This window comes from Geospiza fortis, unplaced genomic scaffold (assembly GCF_000277835.1).
Source record: "Geospiza fortis unplaced genomic scaffold, GeoFor_1.0 scaffold614, whole genome shotgun sequence".
Classification (NCBI taxonomy): domain Eukaryota; kingdom Metazoa; phylum Chordata; class Aves; order Passeriformes; family Thraupidae; genus Geospiza; species Geospiza fortis.
In genome coordinates, this window is record NW_005054488.1 from 821,668 (window position 1) to 834,439 (window position 12,772).

The 12,772-nt window shown below is 43.4% G+C and overlaps 1 protein-coding gene across 1 annotated transcript in view; it reads right to left on the reverse strand.

The window, feature by feature from the left end:
* CTNNA3 (catenin alpha 3) overlaps positions 1 to 12,772 on the reverse strand; it is a 417,013-nt gene that overhangs the window by 70,003 nt on the left and 334,238 nt on the right. The window lies entirely within an intron of this gene.

Consider the following 12,772-nt stretch of genomic DNA (forward strand, 5'->3'; position numbering starts at 1 on the left):
TCCACCCACCCTGAGCCATTCAGTAACAAATAAAGTCCAGCTGAGTGGTCAGTGCCAGCTGACATGGAATTAAGGAACCCATTAAGGCCATCACTGTGCAAACCAGCCTCCCTGTGTCCCAAATCACTAATTTCATTCTGCTTTGGGAGGCTGAGAGCCTTCAGTACCAAGCAGGCTCTCCAAGCAAAGCAGAATTAAACACACATAACCCCCCACAGCTGCCCCTCAAAGAACACTAGTTTGGGTCTAGCTTCTGAACAAATTAGTTATTATGTGATTTTCTTAGATTCTTTGTAGATGCTAAAATTCCTGTTTGTATGTGAAATCACTTCTTCCATCTGGGAAGGTTTTGTGAAGAAGTTCTGTGAAAGGCAGTACAGAATCCTCCCCTCTAAGACATCAAATGAGAAAGTTATTCAGATCAGTACTTTGCACATTTTTCACAATATGCAGCTTTGACAGCCTCTTCTGGCCAGTCAAACAGGAGAGACTCAACACAACTCTGTCATCTGCTAACAGACTGACAGAGATAAAACTGGCACGAAGTCAAACACAAGAGCCTTCATATACATGAAAATTGACCAAAATCTTATGTATGAAATTTGGTTTTCATCATGTCCAAACTGAATCTTTCCCTTGTAGTCAGAGTTTATTCTGTTTCCATCCATTATGAATACATAACAGAGCTTTTCTCCAGTCCTGTGCAACAACATTTTACATCAGTGAAACAGCTATCCCATTTTGTCTGCTCTCCCCTTTGGTTCTCTGCTCCCTGGGCTAATTAGGACTAAACACATCTGGTGTTTTTTTCACAGGTCACAATTCCTAATGCTCTGGTCATTGCAGCTGCAATAAATCAGAGTGCACTTGCTTGAACAGCCAGGCAATGTTGGAGGTTCTCACTATTCATTTTGGGACATAAACCCTCACTTCTCTCATTTTTAACTGTGGTACTTACAAAGCTGAATTACTGCAACCAACTGTAACTCAGTAAAACCTTGCTTGGTTGCATAGGCTGAAATTAGTCTTTCAGACATCTCCAGTATTATCTGACTTGAACAGTAAGAACTAATACATCTAAACACAAATTAACCATAAGCATAAATTTAATCAGTAACTGGCACTGATAGAAATATTTTTATCCCACAGCAATAGATTTAAAGAAATGTACAACAACAGAACAGAATATGGGTACTTCTTTTTAGTGCAAAGAGAAGAACACACATGACACATAGATGCTAGAAAAGCACTAAGAATTACAGGGGAGCACAGGCTGAACAGGATGCAGCACCATCACATTCCTGAGAACAAGGATAACCAGACTTCTGTAAGTACCTGCAGGCACAAAGACAGCAAACCTTATGAAATATGCCCCCCCTTCAACTGAGACCTGAGCCTCCACTGCAGGTTCTGTATCAGTGCTGGGCACTGCACGTCCCAAAGGAAGGACACACTGGAGAGCAGGATCCAACAAGCATCAGCACGACGTGGAAAAAACCAAAACAATCCCAAACTTTAGGTGTACAGGAAACAAGCAGAAGGAGATCACCCATCCTGATGGACATGAAAGTGCTTTAAGGTGCCATAAGGAGATGTATGGAGGGGATTTAAGGATGAACTTTCTGAAGGGAATGGACTGGGACTGATTGCTTGAAGGCACTCTCCAGTTGCCACCTGTGGATATGTCTAAGAACAGGTCAGACAAATGAACACTGGGAATTATTTGAAGTTAATCCTGAGCTGCACAGGAGACAGTATTGATAGAGTTAGGTCAGTATCTTTAGAGTACGTATTTGATTGCTGCATTTATCTTAGGTCAGATAAAAATCAGAATTTATGCATTAGTTACCCTTTTCCAAAAAGACTGGCACCCTGTGGGGAGGCCAGGGCTTTACAAAAGACAATTTTACACTACCTTAGCATGAGGCATGAGAAGAGAATCTGCATATAAACAACACAAGACAAACTGTAAGGTAAAAGGAGAGAAAATAGAAAAGAAATGAAAAAAGGAGGGGAAGGAAAAGAAATGAAGAGGATAAAAAGAAACACCACTGTGTGAGGCAGGACAATGCACAGCTATGCCTGTGATGCAGCACCAGAGTCCTCAAAGAATGCTGGGCTACATCTTTGTGGTAAGCTGTTTGTGTGGGCTGCTGAATGCTCCCTGACAGGAATTTCAATCGTTCCTCTTGCCTTCTCTTTGTGGAGGATGGTAGTTTTTAGCAATTAATACTGCTCAACCTTTTTTCTTCCTCAGGCAGTAGATAAATCTCAGAGCTCATCAACATAGCCAAGAATAAACCAAAAAGGAGCGGAAATGTATCACAGCCTCGACCCAAGCTCTGCCAGGTACAGGCTGCCTGCCAAAGCCCTGAGCTATCTGGCAACCCCACTGGCTGAGCAGGACTGAACCATGCCATCTCCAAAGAGCCAGGCTGCAGGTAGTCCTTGCTGCTGAGCCTTCTGGAAGAAAAATGTCAGGAGAAAAAGAAGCTTTTTACTAATGAACTAAACACAACCTAAAATTTCATCTTAGTTTTACTCTACCAGGTGAGAAATGTGAGAATTCTAGAGGGAGAAAATAGTCCTGTGAGTTATAAATTCAGTATGTTCTACAAATGCATGGTGCAATTTAATATGCTATTTAATAACCCAAACATGGAAACAAGACCAACAATAGAGCAGCAACCCTATCAGACAGGATGATCTTTTCATTCAGGAAAAAATCACTTCCTTTCTGCAGTTAAAGGACAACCAGGGTGAGTCACCTCATTTCTGACCTGTGAGTTCCCTATAAACTGCATGAGCAAATCAAGCAGCCCAGTGTGAGATGGAGGAAGCTGGAAGATGCAAGGTTTAAGGCTGTGTTAATGGAATGGAACCACCAAGAAAAGCCTAAGTTCAGGCATACACAATTTCAGACTTCATCTCTCTTGGGGACTGGCTCCATTTCAGCAATAAGTGATTAGCTGCAAACCCCAGCATTGGTAAATTAATTCCACTGTGCTTAAAATCTGGGGAAGTTCTGCTGCTGGCTTCACTTACCAAGGTGACAAGCAGATGTTTTATTGGTTCCCTCTGAGCAGCCAGACTGAGCTCCACACTCGCACACATCCAGGGCACTGGTGTGACCTCACATCACTTCAAGCACATAACCCAGGTCCTGCAATGGCTCTGCTTTGTGTGCTGCATTCACCATTCCCTCACTAAAACATCACACAATTCCTCATGTTTGTTCTTCATTTGCTGAATGTTAATTAAGTCTCATGCTTGTTTCTTTATGCATTTGGAATGCAGCTTTCCCAAACCCCCAGCATTCCAGAGTGTACCTGACACGGCCTCTCCATGCCCTGCTCAGCTGGGATGCCACACTGGCTCCTCACCAGGCCAGAAGGGTCCAGTTCCCATTCTGAGGAGACATCAGCAACCAACATGCAGCTGACACCTGCTGATGTGATCTCCTCCATGCACAAACCACACACTGATCACAGAGGTGTGATGAATACAATATACATAGGCAGAAGAACTATGGATGCCAGCCCCACACCAATTACTGTGGCCAAGCCTGTGGCTGGCCCGCCCCGCTGCAGAGGCAGGCAGTGAGCTTCAGTGTGTGCCCAGCAGTGAGGGCAGGGAACTCCCCCAGGGGGGCTGGCCATGCCCCAGCACAGAACCCAGGACAGCTCAGCAAGGACCAGGACGCTGAGCTGGGGCCCCGCAGCTGCCCTGGGTGCAGGGGCTGCCTGGGCAGCTGTCAGGTGACAAAGCCACTCTCAGGGACACACAGCTGGACTGTGTGCACCCCCAGGCTGCCATGGCCTCCCTCTGCATGCTTCCCAGAGCTCTTTATCCCTCCCGTGGACATGCTCTGCTGTATCCTAACATGGAACTGTGACTCTGCTGGGGGTGGATTTAACACTGTAGCAGATTGCAGGAGATTTCAAAGGCCCAATCACACTGGCCCATATGATCATTTCTTATGTGCTATTTCATGCTGGACCATGTTCAGCAAGAAGGAAGGCTTCTACTTTTGAAAGGAATTATGTTCAACTTGCTAAATAATCAGGTTTTCTTCTATTTTCTGTAATTCTATGATGACTACTTCATGAAGACCAGGATCACAAGACACCCAGAGTAATAAACTAATTTTAAATTAATATTACTGCTCCACTTTCCTAACAATTGAAGTACCTGTTATAGTAATTACCTTGGAGGCCCTGTTGCTGCTTGCTAGGCTACACTGAAGGAATAGTGCAGTAAAACAGCAATTTCAACCCAATCCATGTGCTAGAGGATGCACAGCACTCCTCTGCTGCAACACACAGTACTTCAGTACTCATATACGCTGATTTTGTTGATAATATAATGAAGGCACTCCTCTGTCTCTATTTTAAGAATAGGCTGTAAGTGCCAGGGTTTCTCAGGAAATCAGGCAGCATCAGTTTTGTAAACCTCTACAGAATCTTTTCAGATAAAAAGCACTCACAGATACCATCTTCAACTTGCCAGGCTCAGTAGAGGATTTTTTTTTCAATTCTCTGAATAATTTTTTTCCAAGGTTTCTTTTTTTGTGAGTCAGTTTCCCTGTTGTCACTGTGTCTCCTTATCTCCACCTCCCTTCATCAGCTGCATTCCAGCCCTGAGCACACTTGCAAGGAAACAAGTGATTCAAGCTGGCAAGCAAAGGTAATTTTAAAAAATGGAAGGAAGCTGTCATTAAAAGCAGAACCTGAACTCAAATATGCTCATGGAATACTAAGGAATTCTAAGAACAGAAACCAAAAGAACTCAGGGAAGCAATAAAGAACCAATTAATCCCAAACCCTGTCCACTATCACACTGCTTTATCAGCAAGGACATGCAAGAGGGCCAGATCAGACCCTGCTACACCAACATCAAAGCACAGACTGACACAGACCCCAGCACTGCCACCCTACTCTTGTGCCAGCAGAACTCAGATCACAGCCTAACAAATATCATTCCCATTAGATTTTGAAGCCCAGTGCCATTCTGAACACATTTGTGATGTACCTCACTGCTTTTCTGCACCACACTACAGAGATCCATCCCACCAGTGACAATGGCAACTGAGAAACTTCAGCTGAGCCATGGACCTTACAGTGACCAGCAGTGAAGGGAAACACAGCCAGGCCTCGCCAAGGAAGATCTCAGGGGCAGAACAGCACCAGCACTGCCAGTGCTGCCTGCAGCACCACAGCCACAGCCTGAGCGAGCACGCTGTGCTCTGAGAGCTGCAGTGCCCATTCCAGGCCTGCCTTGCTCCTTCTCCAGTGAGCCCCATGGCAGGAGGCACGTTGTAATAGAGTGTCTGTGATTTGTAACACTTTACTGTGCTACCCAGTTTGGTTCCAGTCATTCAGTCCTTCCATTTTAACAGCATAAAATTCATTCCATTTCTCTGGGAATATAATTTATATTAGATAGTAAGCACCAAATGGCAAGGAAGGAATACACATCACTTTTTCTTGCTCTAAGAAAAAAACCCTTAGCAAAGATTTTAATGTTCCGGAAAAAATACTGTTATGTGCTGAAGTTTCCAATGAGCCACTAAACCAGAGCTATCAAATAATTCTGGAAGGTTCTGTCTTTCTGAACGAGAAGAGTAATTCTGTGAACAATTAAAAGCATAATCATGTGTGACACTTGCAATGTAATTTAATCCCTAGACTGGGAAGAACCGGCATTTAAAGCAGTATGTAAGTCAAAACTGTTTATGCCATCCATAAGCATATTGACTCCTGTGTGTGACCCAGTAATCCCAGCAGGAGGAGATTCCCATGGAAAGCCATGAAGCCATTTGCTGCTGAGGAGCTCTTATTTCCAGCCCTGCATGATGCCTAGAGCTGGGCAGTCTGGGCAGAAGACAGCCCAGATTTGCCAGGACAGGTAACTGCACGTGGATCTTACAATGGATGCAGAATGCAGTGGACACCACCACCACTAGATCTGCATTAGCATTTCTGAAATAATTTCTTATTTTTGTCTGTACATACCCATAATGTTTTTATTTTTTTCTTTCTTTTCTTAAACAAAACACAACACAACATCCTTTCCATTAGCTGATGCCTAAACTGGAAACCTAAGCCAGGCTAAAGAAAATTCCATTTTTTCCTGAAAAAGATGGGCCATACATTCCTGTGCTGAATGTAAACAATGAGGCATAAACACAGCCAACAACAGAGAAAGCATTACAGACTAACAGCAGCATGAAGTGTAGCAAGCAGCTTCCTTTGATACCTAAGTTTAACACACTATTGCTTTATTTGACCCACCAATTCCCCATTACTGTTGTAATTCTAATAGATAAAATTAAGAAGCAAACAGTGAAGTCAGACATGTCTTGAAAGGGGCCCTGGATAACACTCTGCTTTCAACAGCAGGCTGGACCAGCTGATCTCCTGAGGTGCTTTCCCTGAGTGAGCCCTCTGTGCACACTTCTCCTTCCCCTCACTGAGAAGAGGGTGAGACAAGTGAAATATGTGACAGTGAAAAGTAAGATGGGGTTCAAAAGACACTGCAGTATTTCTGCCTTAAGAATAAGGCTCCATTAACTATAATAGTTTGACAAAAATGAAAAACAACCAGATAGTATTAAAAGAATTTAAAGCAATGGGGGTAAAACTAGTATGAGTTAAGATACAGAAAGGACAGGTTTGAACATGGCACTGCCCAAGCAGAGGGTTCCTGGCACTACTCCAAATACCCACTCCCATTTCCTGCCCTGCAGAGTCACCAGCGGGGTGCACGGGAGCTGCTGCTTTGCAGAGGAAACAATCTTCCCCAGCACTCCTGTACACAAGACTGGCCTGACAACATCAAGTGCTTTCTCCAAGCTTATTACAGCTGCAATTAGAGGGAGTCTGCTCCCCCAGCACATCCATAAAACAGCACAGGGGTTCCACATACTGTTCCTCAGAAGGAGGGCAGCTCCTTTTGGCACTCCTCTACCACTGGATGATTTCTCTGTACAGAAATAACAAAACACGTGGATGTGAAAGGACCATTCTGGAATTGCACATAGCAGGATAAAGGGGGCACTTATTTTTCTAGTCACTGTTCATTTGGTATGTAAAAAAGAACCAGAATCTAAAATCAGCAATCACCCTGTAAAGCCTGAGCAAATGCCTGGAGCATGGGAATGGGGCAGCAGTCAGAAAGATGTACAAAGAACCAAGAAGTTAAGACCTGTTCATCTCAAAGTGCAGAAATGCAGAAGCACACAAAAGCAGATAATTTCTCTTGTCTTTTGTTAGCAAAAAAAAAAAAAAAATCACCATTTCCCAACTACCCTGTGGAGGGACTCTGCTTCTACTTTGTTTAAGCAAAGGGGACCTGAAGAAGGGGGAGGAGAGGGGCCCACCCATCCCTGAGTGAAATAATATTTTATCTGTACTCTGGCTTCCACTCCTGTGTCTGAGATGGGAAGGCTAAAGCATGTGCTTTTTTAACTCTTCTGTCTCTCTCCCCTCTAGCTGAGATGGGAATATACTACCTGATTTTAAAATCAATAAACTATCTGTATTTTTACTAACAATTTTTTTCCCTTGTGGAAAGACCTCAGCTTTTAAGAACAGGTGCTTATTATGGCAATTGGGGCAGCTCCAAACTAAAGCTATTTCCTAGGGTAACATCCTGCCCCCATGTTAAGACAAGTGGATGCAGCTTTCAGGGACAAAACAAGAGGTGGGTTTTATTAACACATACACTACTGGGCAGCTTCTTACTCTGCAGAGCAACAAAGTCAGCAACACTATCACACTGAGAACCAGAAGTCATCTGATTTGCTGAAGATATTAAAGGCCATAAACTAATGAAACTGAGACCTTTGAGAGTTTGTTACATTGTACATAAATATGAAACAGAAGCAAATTGATATACAGAACTGTTTGCCAGAAAAGAGGGATTTGCTTTATTTATTTAGGAAGACAAACTCCTCTGGTACTAAATGGAGATTAGCATTTTTGAAAATGTCTTCATGTTAAATTGAAATGTATGCTGAGTGTGTCCCAAAACTGTTCAGTACAGAGCATTTTGGTAGGATATCTGCAAAGCAGAGTCACAATAATAATGACTGACTGTATGATGCTAATACTGATATAAATTATAACAAGTATTTGTACATTATGAGAAGGCTTCCCAGGTATACTGTAAAGAACATAGACATTTTTAGAAAATATGTCTGTAGGTGAATTAAGAAATGAAATGTAACCTGTGTGGGATAGTGCTTTAAGATTTCTCATAATGGTACTTCAGGGTTGGTGATTGTGACTTGAGATGTTAAAAACCAAATAACATGGCAGGGACAAGCAGCTGTCAGAAGTTTTTACCTGCAGGGATGTGCAGCTGATTGCAGTGCTAAACACTTTTAACTCACCTCTTATTTGGGTTCTACAGCACGAACTGCCATTCTCCTTTTATGGGACTCAGGGTAACAGCCTGAAAAAGGAGGAGCTGTGCCACTACCCCTGACAGACAACAGGCATTTGTTCTGCACTCTCTTTTCAAGACATCACATGAACACATTCTTCTGCAGTCACACGACATCCAGACATATCAATCCTTGGGTGACAGGACTGAAGCTGCCAAGGAGCTGAAGAAGGAAAGGTCCCATCCTGCTTAGGTCAGAAACAACCAGAAAGTGCTGAGAGGTGCAGGACCAAGTGGCTAACTACTGCTGCAAAGGTTCTGCCTCTTGTGCAGTTGGTGAAGGATAGAAAAAGATGAAGAAAAAGGTTTTTATCAAACTTCTCAATATGAGATTGTAATGGATTAGCATCACTTCTGTATTTCAGACCAACAATGAAGTTTAACAAGGCTGTATGAACAGCTCCTTGTCTGTTTGTTCCATGAGGTCTCAAGGCCCTTTTGGAAAAACAAACAATAGGACTGCAGTAAATGCCTGCCTTTCTCATATTCTCTGTTTTGCTTTGTTTTCTTTAACTTTCTTTAACAGAGGTTCAATTCATGTCTGTTACTGCCTACACTGGACAGGATCTAACTCACTTGGACTACAGAAGTAAAAACAGGCAGAAAAGCCTGCAGGTGTAGGATAATTCTGTCATTAGTAAAAGCCATGGTAGAATTGAAACTAGATACTCAGTAACTGGCTGAAAGGTTTTCACCACTTGCTATCTCCCTGTCCTAGAGGTCCATGTTCTAAAACTTCCTGTAACTCTGCTGGGTGTAAGATAATGAATTCTGCTGTGATGTCTCTTCCTGAGAGAAATCGAGTGTGCTGACGAACTCAAGCTATGCTGAGGATGAATTCTTACATTTCTTTAAAACAGAATGAAAAACCATGCCAGATTTGCAACCAACAGAAGTTAAAAAGGGAACCCATCCAAGGGTATTCTGAGAAAGCCAAAATATATGAAAAAGCATTTATGCTGTAGACTTTTGAATGTATACCTAAACTGAGCTTGACTTTCCAAAGGAAATTAAAACACACAGAAAAAGACTGTTGGCTAAAGAAACAAGAATATTAGGAATTGATTGGAGGTGCAGGGGGGATCTAGTTGAATAAAAGTACCTGGGTAAGACAGAAAAGAAAAACGAATGCTTTGCTTCAGTTTTCAGGGGGGCTGGGGGATGGATATCCCATACATCATGGTGCAGGGAAATCAAGGAACAATGTGCAAAACAAACTCAAGAAGCCTAACACCATAAACTCCTGAGGGAACCTATGGTCTCCATGCCAGGATTCTGAGAGAAACAGCACAGAGAATACCCATTCAGCAGAAAGGATTTTTAATAAATGTTTTCATGTGCTAAGAACAGCAGTTTCAATACACACTCTCCACTTCTCACAAAATTAGAGAACTTGGGTTCCTCAGTCACTGCTTTCATGAACACAAGTATAGTAAAAGCATCTTGCACAGAGCATATGAACCCTTTGCCCTCTTCTTTGTCTCTGTAAAACCTGAACAGCTGCTCACTTGTTTATCCTCCAAAAAGAACAAAGAATTCTGTGAAACTTTTGACTTGGTGACTTTGTTTCCACTGTTGGTATAATTGTTAGCATGACTATTAGTGCTCTAGTTACCAGCAGTTATTATTCTTTTGAAGTCATTCCTTTCCACTAGTTTATACCCTAATGGGATATTGGTAGCTGTTATTTCAATCCAGCTGTCTCATATTTTTCAACTAAAAGCACCTTCATACAGAAGTTTTTTAAAAGGTTTTACCAATAATCTTAACATTCTGCAGCATTTTGAGACATGTGTATTGTCTCAAAAACCACCAACCTGTTTCCTTTGACTTTTCTACATATTTCACCTGGAAGAATTGCCTTCAATTGTACTATTTAATCTAATCTATTTCTGTAACATCAATATCCTGATTAAAATGTTATCCAGATAATGTACAAATGCTCCTGTGCAAGATCAAGCCCACAAAAATCTCTAAAACACAACAAAAATGGGATCCTCAGAGTCAAAAAATGACTGAGAACTGTGGATACGCCCTGGATCAACTACCTAGTTATTTCTCATTGACAGCTGCCCCTGCATCAAGCAGTCCTTGCAAGTGAACAGTGAAAAGCATCTTAAGGGAGCAGCCCCCTGATGCCAGAGGCACTTCTATTACAGCTCAGCAGTACCACACACCTGCCACTGTGTAGCTGCTCTCAGGTGCTGCCTCATACCTTGCAGGACTGCAGTGAATGTTTTACCTATCTTTGGTTAAGCTTGGACATTGAAATGCATAGCTGGTAATTTGCATTAACAATAGTATTGGGCAGCATTTTACATTTAAGAACTCTATTTTTAAAAACATTTTTTCTGTGTAATTACATGTTTGAAATGCTTCCTGAGAAACTGACCTGGAGAATTTCTGCTTCTACTGCCATGTTGAAAAATTGCCCCTTGTGAATGAGTGGCCTCATCCATTTACATTTCCCAATTATTTTTTATCAACGAGTTCCTGCCCCGATTCAGTCTTGCAATGAATCCCCTGTAAGCAGCAAGGTGCCATTGTCTGGCAGCAGCAGCACGCTGGCCACAGAACATCTCATTTCCTCACCTTGGCTGCTACACTAACAGTGCCTGTCTGAGTAACCCCCAGATCCACTAAAGCTTCTTCCAGGGAGCTGGCATCGTCTGGAACATATCTAACCAGGAATGCAAACACATCCTGGCTCAGAAAATGAATGCCAGGCTTTTCTCAGCACTCTCTGTGCTGGCAATCACTATCTCTAAGGGATGCTGGAGTAGCTGACTAACATTTCACCAAGCCTCAAAAAAACCTTCCCATGGCTGAACAATGGGATTCATTAAGGAGAGAGCTCACATCCTTTCCAACCATTTTTTAACTCTCCTGAGCTCTTGGCCAGGACTTGCAAAGCAGCAGTGGAAGAAGGCCCTGAGAGAAGCCATTCCATGGCTGCTGTGCCCTCGGGTGCTGGGCAGTGGCTCAGGATTCCATGGGTGCACAGCCCAGGTACTGCACACTGGGCACCTCCTGGGCCTTGGGCCTGTCACAGCCTCTTCACACCTGAGGCTCTTCCCCTCATATTACCTGAGTGACTGTCCCACACAGACACCCCTACAGAGCACTCTAAGGAAATACTGCAGAGCTGAGTCTGCCTCCTCACAGAAACTGACTGAAGCTGTGTTACACTCCTCAGTGCATTTCCCAATTCCCCAGAAATGCAAAACTCCACAAAGAAATACACAGTCATCACCATGGAATTCAAGCCTAAGACAACTGGACATAAAGAAGACTCTTATCTCACTGAGAAACAGAAGCAACTCTGTAATCCTAAAAGACCCAAGAGCCCCTGAGTCACTAAGGGAGGGATGAGCAACACAGGCATTAAATGAAGCTTACCTAGAAAAAAATGAGATGTCCTAATGAAAACTTCTTAGCCTGTGCTCACTGACACAGGAGCTGATCTGAAGACCTAAGCAAGCATCACCCACAACCTGGTTGGTTTGGTTTGGACCTACATGCAGCTCACAAACTCTTACTGCTACGGGCCACATGCTGGAAGTTTCAGGGTCTCTCCTCAGTATACAAACAGCTTCCTAACTGACAACTGCAATAAGGATGAGACATTGTAATCATCCTGCACATTTGAATTCCTGCTTTACCTTACACACTGCAATATGTTAAGACTAATGTTCTTCACATTAGAATGGTTTTGGTTGGAAGGGACCTTTAAAGGCCACCTAGTCCAACACCCCCTGCAATGAGCAGGTCAGTTTGCTCAGAGCCCCCTGCAGCCTGGCCTGGAATGCTTCCAGGGATGGGGCTTCTACCACCTTGCTGGGCAGCCTGTGCCAGTGTTTCACTGGCACTCACATTGCAATAAATTTCTTCCTTTTATCTAGCTAAATCTCTCCTCTTTCATTTAAAGTCATTACCCCTTGCCCCATCACAACAGGCCCTACAAAGAAGTCTGTTCTCATCTCATTTATAAGCCCCTGTAAGTACCCAAGGGCTGCAGTATGGCCTCCACAGAGACTTCTCCAGCCCCAGCTGTTCCTCGTGGGAGAGGCGCTCCATCCCTCTGATCACTCCTGTGCCTCCTCTGCACCCACTCCAACACTGCCTGTCCTTCCTGTGCTGGGACCCCAGAGCTGGAGCAGCTCTGCAGGAGGGGTCTCACCAAAACGGAGTAGAGCAGCACACCCACCTCCCAGCACCTCCCTGCTGCCCAGGCTGGGCTGTCACGGGTTTGTATTCACAAGAAAAGGAATCTGTTTCCTACCATGTTCTCAACTGCACAGTCAGTGCAGAAGATAAACTTCCT